Consider the following 12,243-nt stretch of genomic DNA (forward strand, 5'->3'; position numbering starts at 1 on the left):
GGCCTTCTATAAGGCTAATGATCCCCTCAACTACCGGTCTAAGCCAGATAGGAGGAACAGACCAGTACATAGTGTAATTGTTTTGTTTTGCGATAAGTCAAGTTCATGAGCAATAGAATTACAAGTTCTAGGTTGAAAAGTAAGGACACATCCGATTAAAGAAGAAGCAAAAAGCTGGATGTCTTTGTAAACGGGTATATTAATTATATATCCCTATTTTTGACACCCAATAAATATATCTTTATTCAACAATAAATATGTCCCTATTTTTTTATAACCTTATTCATTTAATATTACATTACCTTAATACCCTCACCCATATAATATTTTTCTTTATTTTAAAATGGAACAAATTTTTTCCTCTACCACTTCACCACCACCACTAGCACCACCACTAGCACCACCACCGCCAACATTCAACTATCATTCCGCCACCACCGTTCAACGACCACCACCTACCAACCGCCACCACCACTAACATTTCACCACCACTCCTTAAGCACCACCATTACACCACCACCATTCCTCCACCACCACTAGTCTGTTGCTGCCACCACTACTAGTTCGTCGCCGCCACCGCCACCGTCACCGCCGCCGCCACCGCCACCGTCACCGCCGCCGCCACCACTGGTTCATATATTTTTGTATCAACAAAAGTAGTTGATCCAAATAAAAATAGAACCAACAGTAGAAGTTCATCTAGTTTAGGGGATCAACAACCATTTTTGATCCACTAAATTGGATCAACTTCTACTGTTGATCCTTTTTTTTTGGATCAACTATCGTTGTTGATCCACTAAAATTGGATCAACAATGAAAGTTGATCCATGTAAAATGGAGTGAACTTGGCGTGAGTCGAACACACATCATCTGACATGAAGTCAGTTATGCTACCATTGGACCACAAGTTCAACATTGGAAGAAATTTACATGATTTAAACTACAAGCATGATTATACTTATCCAAGGAAATATCGTCAACAATAGGAGTTCAAAGGATCAACAACAGTAGTTGATCCCATAAAAAATTGGGTCAACAACAGGAGTTGATCCATATAGATGGATCAACAACCATAATTGATCTAATAAAAATTGGGTCAACAACAGGAGTTCCGTAAATGGATCAACAACCATAGTTGATCCAATAAAAAATTGGGTCAACAACAGGAGTTGATCCCATAAAAACATATAAACAAACAAAAATTGATCATCACATGTAGCTTCATAAACAACAACAATTTCATCTCCTTCATTGCAATAGCCACCAACATCGTCCCCTGCTCAACTGCACCCTAACATACATCTATTTATCTCCAATCCATTATGACATACATTAGCAGCAATTCATATATGCTAAAACACAGACCCATTTTTCCACCAAATGCAGTTTCAGATCCACCAAAAAAACCATCAAAAACCATCTATAATCCATAGCAGCACCACCATTGTCTGCTCTGAAGCTTCAACACCAATTCAAACCATCTGAACCACCATGAGCTCAAACCTTAGCTTCAATTTCTTCAAAATCACAAAATCAAATCCTAATTTCACTAAATCACCATTTCTGCTTCATTCTCAACTTCAGCACAAGGTCATGAAATCAAGCTGAATCGACACACAACAACAACATCTCCTTCATGAATCATCTTAGATCCACAATCATCTGTGTTCTTCCCAACTGAAATCAACACAAAATCAATTTTGAAAAATCTCTGAAACCTAAAATGAAACCTAAAATAAATTTCAATCGATATTTCGATTGAAATATCTCTCAATCGAAAATCTTTCTCTCAATCGATATTTCGATTGTAACAACGGCGAAAAAAGCATGAAAAACAACGGAGATGGTGGTGATGGTGACGATGGCTGTTCTAAGAAGAGAAGGAGAAAGTAATTTTCGATCTGAAAAGATGGAGATGTAGATCGTGATTAAGGAGATGGTGTTGGTAGTTATGGTGATGGTGGTGGTGGAGCAATGGAGGGTTCGCTGCCGGTGGTGATGGAGATGGTAGTGGTGGTGACGATGGATATGATGCCGATGGTGGTGGAACAATGGAGGGTTCTCTGCTAAATGAAGAAGAAGAAGAAGTAAGTAGGGATAAATAAAAAAATATAGATAAGAGGGACAATTTGGAAGAAATAAAAACCTTATTGGACCCCTGATGGGCTTAGGGATGAAGATGGACATATTTATTGTGTGATAAGGATATTTGTATATACCATCAAAAGTAGAGACAAATATTCAATTACCACTTTGTAAACAACATTAGTTCTGGCATTTCCATCAAACTTTCCTGTAGAAAATTGGTTGATTAGGTCTTTTGCATCACTCTTAATAGTGATATGGGTAAGCTTTAGCTCCACAACCTTCTTCAACACAGCCCAGATTGCTCTTGCTTCCGCCTCTTCAATCGACGTAACATCAAAGACAATAGATGCACAAAAACTAGCTTTACTGGAGAAATCTCTCATCACATAGCCTGCACCATTAGCCAACGTAGTGTCATCAAAGGCTCCATCAACGTTGCACTTTATCCATCCAAAAGTTGGGGGAATCCATGTATCACTGTAGGTAGGGGGTGGAGTAGGAAGGTTCTGACTTCTGAGATTTTAGTGTAATGGTCAGAAGCATAACTTTCGCTCTATTAATGACAATAGCATAATTATCCTGAAGATTCTTAAATACCAAATTATTTGTAGAACTCCATAAATACCACATGATAGCAACAAATAAACAGTGTATATCATCAGGAACCTTAACATTTCAACTATCATTCCGCCACCACCGTTCAACGAACACCACCTACCAACCGCCACCACCACTAACATTTCACCACCACTCCTTAAACACCACCATTACACCACCACCATTCCTCCACCACCACTAGTCTGTTGCTGCCACCACTACTAGTTCGTCGCCGCCACCGCCACCGTCACCGCCGCCGCCACCACTGGTTCATATATTTTTGTATCAACAAAAGTAGTTGATCCAAATAAAAATAGAACCAACAGTAGAAGTTCATCTAGTTTAGGGGATCAACAACCATTTTTGATCCACTAAATTGGATCAACTTCTACTGTTGATCCTTTTTTTTTGGATCAACTATCGTTGTTGATCCACTAAAATTGGATCAACAATGAAAGTTGATCCATGTAAAATGGAGTGAACTTGGCGTGAGTCGAACACACATCATCTGACATGAAGTCAGTTATGCTACCATTGGACCACAAGTTCAACATTGGAAGAAATTTACATGATTTAAACTACAAGCATGATTATACTTATCCAAGGAAATATCGTCAACAATAGGAGTTCAAAGGATCAACAACAGTAGTTGATCCCATAAAAAATTGGGTCAACAACAGGAGTTGATCCATATAGATGGATCAACAACCATAATTGATCTAATAAAAATTGGGTCAACAACAGGAGTTCCGTAAATGGATCAACAACCATAGTTGATCCAATAAAAAATTGGGTCAACAACAGGAGTTGATCCCATAAAAACATATAAACAAACAAAAATTGATCATCACATGTAGCTTCATAAACAACAACAATTTCATCTCCTTCATTGCAATAGCCACCAACATCGTCCCCTGCTCAACTGCACCCTAACATACATCTATTTATCTCCAATCCATTATGACATACATTAGCAGCAATTCATATATGCTAAAACACAGACCCATTTTTCCACCAAATGCAGTTTCAGATCCACCAAAAAAACCATCAAAAACCATCTATAATCCATAGCAGCACCACCATTGTCTGCTCTGAAGCTTCAACACCAATTCAAACCATCTGAACCACCATGAGCTCAAACCCTAGCTTCAATTTCTTCAAAATCACAAAATCAAATCCTAATTTCACTAAATCACCATTTCTGCTTCATTCTCAACTTCAGCACAAGGTCATGAAATCAAGCTGAATCGACACACAACAACAACATCTCCTTCATGAATCATCTTAGATCCACAATCATCTGTGTTCTTCCCAACTGAAATCAACACAAAATCAATTTTGAAAAATCTCTGAAACCTAAAATGAAACCTAAAATAAATTTCAATCGATATTTCGATTGAAATATCTCTCAATCGAAAATCTTTCTCTCAATCGATATTTCGATTGTAACAACGGCGAAAAAAGCATGAAAAACAACGGAGATGGTGGTGATGGTGACGATGGCTGTTCTAAGAAGAGAAGGAGAAAGTAATTTTCGATCTGAAAAGATGGAGATGTAGATCGTGATTAAGGAGATGGTGTTGGTAGTTATGGTGATGGTGGTGGTGGAGCAATGGAGGGTTCGCTGCCGGTGGTGATGGAGATGGTAGTGGTGGTGACGATGGATATGATGCCGATGGTGGTGGAACAATGGAGGGTTCTCTGCTAAATGAAGAAGAAGAAGAAGTAAGTAGGGATAAATAAAAAAAAATAGATAAGAGGGACAATTTGGAAGAAATAAAAACCTTATTGGACCCCTGATGGGCTTAGGGATGAAGATGGACATATTTATTGTGTGATAAGGATATTTGTATATACCATCAAAAGTAGAGACAAATATTCAATTACCACTTTGTAAACAACATTAGTTCTGGCATTTCCATCAAACTTTCCTGTAGAAAATTGGTTGATTAGGTCTTTTGCATCACTCTTAATAGTGATATGGGTAAGCTTTAGCTCCACAACCTTCTTCAACACAGCCCAGATTGCTCTTGCTTCCGCCTCTTCAATCGACGTAACATCAAAGACAATAGATGCACAAAAACTAGCTTTACTGGAGAAATCTCTCATCACATAGCCTGCACCATTAGCCAACGTAGTGTCATCAAAGGCTCCATCAACGTTGCACTTTATCCATCCAAAAGTTGGGGGAATCCATGTATCACTGTAGGTAGGGGGTGGAGTAGGAAGGTTCTGACTTCTGAGATTTTAGTGTAATGGTCAGAAGCATAACTTTCGCTCTATTAATGACAATAGCATAATTATCCTGAAGATTCTTAAATACCAAATTATTTGTAGAACTCCATAAATACCACATGATAGCAACAAATAAACAGTGTATATCATAAGGAACCTTAACATTTCAACTATCATTCCGCCACCACCGTTCAACGACCACCACCTACCAACCGCCACCACCACTAACATTTCACCACCACTCCTTAAACACCACCATTACACCACCACCATTCCTCCACCACCACTAGTCTGTTGCTGCCACCACTACTAGTTCGTCGCCGCCACCGCCACCGTCACCGCCGCCGCCACCACTGGTTCATATATTTTTGTATCAACAAAAGTAGTTGATCCAAATAAAAATAGAACCAACAGTAGAAGTTCATCTAGTTTAGGGGATCAACAACCATTTTTGATCCACTAAATTGGATCAACTTCTACTGTTGATCCTTTTTTTTTGGATCAACTATCGTTGTTGATCCACTAAAATTGGATCAACAATGAAAGTTGATCCATGTAAAATGGAGTGAACTTGGCGTGAGTCGAACACACATCATCTGACATGAAGTCAGTTATGCTACCATTGGACCACAAGTTCAACATTGGAAGAAATTTACATGATTTAAACTACAAGCATGATTATACTTATCCAAGGAAATATCGTCAACAATAGGAGTTCAAAGGATCAACAACAGTAGTTGATCCCATAAAAAATTGGGTCAACAACAGGAGTTGATCCATATAGATGGATCAACAACCATAATTGATCTAATAAAAATTGGGTCAACAACAGGAGTTCCGTAAATGGATCAACAACCATAGTTGATCCAATAAAAAATTGGGTCAACAACAGGAGTTGATCCCATAAAAACATATAAACAAACAAAAATTGATCATCACATGTAGCTTCATAAACAACAACAATTTCATCTCCTTCATTGCAATAGCCACCAACATCGTCCCCTGCTCAACTGCACCCTAACATACATCTATTTATCTCCAATCCATTATGACATACATTAGCAGCAATTCATATATGCTAAAACACAGACCCATTTTTCCACCAAATGCAGTTTCAGATCCACCAAAAAAACCATCAAAAACCATCTATAATCCATAGCAGCACCACCATTGTCTGCTCTGAAGCTTCAACACCAATTCAAACCATCTGAACCACCATGAGCTCAAACCCTAGCTTCAATTTCTTCAAAATCACAAAATCAAATCCTAATTTCACTAAATCACCATTTCTGCTTCATTCTCAACTTCAGCACAAGGTCATGAAATCAAGCTGAATCGACACACAACAACAACATCTCCTTCATGAATCATCTTAGATCCACAATCATCTGTGTTCTTCCCAACTGAAATCAACACAAAATCAATTTTGAAAAATCTCTGAAACCTAAAATGAAACCTAAAATAAATTTCAATCGATATTTCGATTGAAATATCTCTCAATCGAAAATCTTTCTCTCAATCGATATTTCGATTGTAACAACGGCGAAAAAAGCATGAAAAACAACGGAGATGGTGGTGATGGTGACGATGGCTGTTCTAAGAAGAGAAGGAGAAAGTAATTTTCGATCTGAAAAGATGGAGATGTAGATCGTGATTAAGGAGATGGTGTTGGTAGTTATGGTGATGGTGGTGGTGGAGCAATGGAGGGTTCGCTGCCGGTGGTGATGGAGATGGTAGTGGTGGTGACGATGGATATGATGCCGATGGTGGTGGAACAATGGAGGGTTCTCTGCTAAATGAAGAAGAAGAAGAAGTAAGTAGGGATAAATAAAAAAAAATAGATAAGAGGGACAATTTGGAAGAAATAAAAACCTTATTGGACCCCTGATGGGCTTAGGGATGAAGATGGACATATTTATTGTGTGATAAGGATATTTGTATATACCATCAAAAGTAGAGACAAATATTCAATTACCACTTTGTAAACAACATTAGTTCTGGCATTTCCATCAAACTTTCCTGTAGAAAATTGGTTGATTAGGTCTTTTGCATCACTCTTAATAGTGATATGGGTAAGCTTTAGCTCCACAACCTTCTTCAACACAGCCCAGATTGCTCTTGCTTCCGCCTCTTCAATCGACGTAACATCAAAGACAATAGATGCACAAAAACTAGCTTTACTGGAGAAATCTCTCATCACATAGCCTGCACCATTAGCCAACGTAGTGTCATCAAAGGCTCCATCAACGTTGCACTTTATCCATCCAAAAGTTGGGGGAATCCATGTATCACTGTAGGTAGGGGGTGGAGTAGGAAGGTTCTGACTTCTGAGATTTTAGTGTAATGGTCAGAAGCATAACTTTCGCTCTATTAATGACAATAGCATAATTATCCTGAAGATTCTTAAATACCAAATTATTTGTAGAACTCCATAAATACCACATGATAGCAACAAATAAACAGTGTATATCATAAGGAACCTTAACATTTCAACTATCATTCCGCCACCACCGTTCAACGACCACCACCTACCAACCGCCACCACCACTAACATTTCACCACCACTCCTTAAACACCACCATTACACCACCACCATTCCTCCACCACCACTAGTCTGTTGCTGCCACCACTACTAGTTCGTCGCCGCCACCGCCACCGTCACCGCCGCCGCCACCACTGGTTCATATATTTTTGTATCAACAAAAGTAGTTGATCCAAATAAAAATAGAACCAACAGTAGAAGTTCATCTAGTTTAGGGGATCAACAACCATTTTTGATCCACTAAATTGGATCAACTTCTACTGTTGATCCTTTTTTTTTGGATCAACTATCGTTGTTGATCCACTAAAATTGGATCAACAATGAAAGTTGATCCATGTAAAATGGAGTGAACTTGGCGTGAGTCGAACACACATCATCTGACATGAAGTCAGTTATGCTACCATTGGACCACAAGTTCAACATTGGAAGAAATTTACATGATTTAAACTACAAGCATGATTATACTTATCCAAGGAAATATCGTCAACAATAGGAGTTCAAAGGATCAACAACAGTAGTTGATCCCATAAAAAATTGGGTCAACAACAGGAGTTGATCCATATAGATGGATCAACAACCATAATTGATCTAATAAAAATTGGGTCAACAACAGGAGTTCCGTAAATGGATCAACAACCATAGTTGATCCAATAAAAAATTGGGTCAACAACAGGAGTTGATCCCATAAAAACATATAAACAAACAAAAATTGATCATCACATGTAGCTTCATAAACAACAACAATTTCATCTCCTTCATTGCAATAGCCACCAACATCGTCCCCTGCTCAACTGCACCCTAACATACATCTATTTATCTCCAATCCATTATGACATACATTAGCAGCAATTCATATATGCTAAAACACAGACCCATTTTTCCACCAAATGCAGTTTCAGATCCACCAAAAAAACCATCAAAAACCATCTATAATCCATAGCAGCACCACCATTGTCTGCTCTGAAGCTTCAACACCAATTCAAACCATCTGAACCACCATGAGCTCAAACCCTAGCTTCAATTTCTTCAAAATCACAAAATCAAATCCTAATTTCACTAAATCACCATTTCTGCTTCATTCTCAACTTCAGCACAAGGTCATGAAATCAAGCTGAATCGACACACAACAACAACATCTCCTTCATGAATCATCTTAGATCCACAATCATCTGTGTTCTTCCCAACTGAAATCAACACAAAATCAATTTTGAAAAATCTCTGAAACCTAAAATGAAACCTAAAATAAATTTCAATCGATATTTCGATTGAAATATCTCTCAATCGAAAATCTTTCTCTCAATCGATATTTCGATTGTAACAACGGCGAAAAAAGCATGAAAAACAACGGAGATGGTGGTGATGGTGACGATGGCTGTTCTAAGAAGAGAAGGAGAAAGTAATTTTCGATCTGAAAAGATGGAGATGTAGATCGTGATTAAGGAGATGGTGTTGGTAGTTATGGTGATGGTGGTGGTGGAGCAATGGAGGGTTCGCTGCCGGTGGTGATGGAGATGGTAGTGGTGGTGACGATGGATATGATGCCGATGGTGGTGGAACAATGGAGGGTTCTCTGCTAAATGAAGAAGAAGAAGAAGTAAGTAGGGATAAATAAAAAAAAATAGATAAGAGGGACAATTTGGAAGAAATAAAAACCTTATTGGACCCCTGATGGGCTTAGGGATGAAGATGGACATATTTATTGTGTGATAAGGATATTTGTATATACCATCAAAAGTAGAGACAAATATTCAATTACCACTTTGTAAACAACATTAGTTCTGGCATTTCCATCAAACTTTCCTGTAGAAAATTGGTTGATTAGGTCTTTTGCATCACTCTTAATAGTGATATGGGTAAGCTTTAGCTCCACAACCTTCTTCAACACAGCCCAGATTGCTCTTGCTTCCGCCTCTTCAATCGACGTAACATCAAAGACAATAGATGCACAAAAACTAGCTTTACTGGAGAAATCTCTCATCACATAGCCTGCACCATTAGCCAACGTAGTGTCATCAAAGGCTCCATCAACGTTGCACTTTATCCATCCAAAAGTTGGGGGAATCCATGTATCACTGTAGGTAGGGGGTGGAGTAGGAAGGTTCTGACTTCTGAGATTTTAGTGTAATGGTCAGAAGCATAACTTTCGCTCTATTAATGACAATAGCATAATTATCCTGAAGATTCTTAAATACCAAATTATTTGTAGAACTCCATAAATACCACATGATAGCAACAAATAAACAGTGTATATCATAAGGAACCTTAACATTTCAACTATCATTCCGCCACCACCGTTCAACGACCACCACCTACCAACCGCCACCACCACTAACATTTCACCACCACTCCTTAAACACCACCATTACACCACCCCATTCCTCCCCACCACTAGTCTGTTGCTGCCACCACTACTAGTTCGTCGCCGCCACCGCCACCGTCACCGCCGCCGCCACCACTGGTTCATATATTTTTTGTATCACAAAGTAGTTGATCCAAATAAATAGAACCAACAGTAGAAGTTCATCTAGTTAGGGGATCAACAACCATTTTTGATCCACTAAATTGGATCAACTTCTACTGTTGATCCTTTTTTTTTGGATCAACTATCGTTGTTGATCCACTAAAATTGGATCAACAATGAAAGTTGATCCATGTAAAATGGAGTGAACTTGGCGTGAGTCGAACACACATCATCTGACATGAAGTCAGTTATGCTACCATTGGACCACAAGTTCAACATTGGAAGAAATTTACATGATTTAAACTACAAGCATGATTATACTTATCCAAGGAAATATCGTCAACAATAGGAGTTCAAAGGATCAACAACAGTAGTTGATCCCATAAAAAATTGGGTCAACAACAGGAGTTGATCCATATAGATGGATCAACAACCATAATTGATCTAATAAAAATTGGGTCAACAACAGGAGTTCCGTAAATGGATCAACAACCATAGTTGATCCAATAAAAAATTGGGTCAACAACAGGAGTTGATCCCATAAAAACATATAAACAAACAAAAATTGATCATCACATGTAGCTTCATAAACAACAACAATTTCATCTCCTTCTTGCAATAGCCACCAACATCGTCCCCTGCTCAACTGCACCCTAACATACATCTATTTATCTCCAATCCATTATGACATACATTAGCAGCAATTCATATATGCTAAAACACAGACCCATTTTTCCACCAAATGCAGTTTCAGATCCACCAAAAAAACCATCAAAAACCATCTATAATCCATAGCAGCACCACCATTGTCTGCTCTGAAGCTTCAACACCAATTCAAACCATCTGAACCACCATGAGCTCAAACCCTAGCTTCAATTTCTTCAAAATCACAAAATCAAATCCTAATTTCACTAAATCACCATTTCTGCTTCATTCTCAACTTCAGCACAAGGTCATGAAATCAAGCTGAATCGACACACAACAACAACATCTCCTTCATGAATCATCTTAGATCCACAATCATCTGTGTTCTTCCCAACTGAAATCAACACAAAATCAATTTTGAAAAATCTCTGAAACCTAAAATGAAACCTAAAATAAATTTCAATCGATATTTCGATTGAAATATCTCTCAATCGAAAATCTTTCTCTCAATCGATATTTCGATTGTAACAACGGCGAAAAAAGCATGAAAAACAACGGAGATGGTGGTGATGGTGACGATGGCTGTTCTAAGAAGAGAAGGAGAAAGTAATTTTCGATCTGAAAAGATGGAGATGTAGATCGTGATTAAGGAGATGGTGTTGGTAGTTATGGTGATGGTGGTGGTGGAGCAATGGAGGGTTCGCTGCCGGTGGTGATGGAGATGGTAGTGGTGGTGACGATGGATATGATGCCGATGGTGGTGGAACAATGGAGGGTTCTCTGCTAAATGAAGAAGAAGAAGAAGTAAGTAGGGATAAATAAAAAAAAATAGATAAGAGGGACAATTTGGAAGAAATAAAAACCTTATTGGACCCCTGATGGGCTTAGGGATGAAGATGGACATATTTATTGTGTGATAAGGATATTTGTATATACCATCAAAAGTAGAGACAAATATTCAATTACCACTTTGTAAACAACATTAGTTCTGGCATTTCCATCAAACTTTCCTGTAGAAAATTGGTTGATTAGGTCTTTTGCATCACTCTTAATAGTGATATGGGTAAGCTTTAGCTCCACAACCTTCTTCAACACAGCCCAGATTGCTCTTGCTTCCGCCTCTTCAATCGACGTAACATCAAAGACAATAGATGCACAAAAACTAGCTTTACTGGAGAAATCTCTCATCACATAGCCTGCACCATTAGCCAACGTAGTGTCATCAAAGGCTCCATCAACGTTGCACTTTATCCATCCAAAAGTTGGGGGAATCCATGTATCACTGTAGGTAGGGGGTGGAGTAGGAAGGTTCTGACTTCTGAGATTTTAGTGTAATGGTCAGAAGCATAACTTTCGCTCTATTAATGACAATAGCATAATTATCCTGAAGATTCTTAAATACCAAATTATTTGTAGAACTCCATAAATACCACATGATAGCAACAAATAAACAGTGTATATCATCAGGAACCTTAGAAGCAAGATCAATTAACCAGAAATTTAACCAATCAGTTAAAGATTTATCAATAAAAACATTAGTATTAGCACAGAAAGAAGCCAAAGACCAAACATGACTGGAAAAAGGACAGATGACCAAAGCATGCATAATAGTTTCTCTAGGATCAGAGCATCTACTACAGTCAACAGAGTGCATAGGCATTCTAATATGTAAAAC

The sequence above is a fragment of the Papaver somniferum genome, unplaced genomic scaffold, assembly GCF_003573695.1.
Source record: "Papaver somniferum cultivar HN1 unplaced genomic scaffold, ASM357369v1 unplaced-scaffold_128, whole genome shotgun sequence".
Taxonomy (NCBI): domain Eukaryota; kingdom Viridiplantae; phylum Streptophyta; class Magnoliopsida; order Ranunculales; family Papaveraceae; genus Papaver; species Papaver somniferum.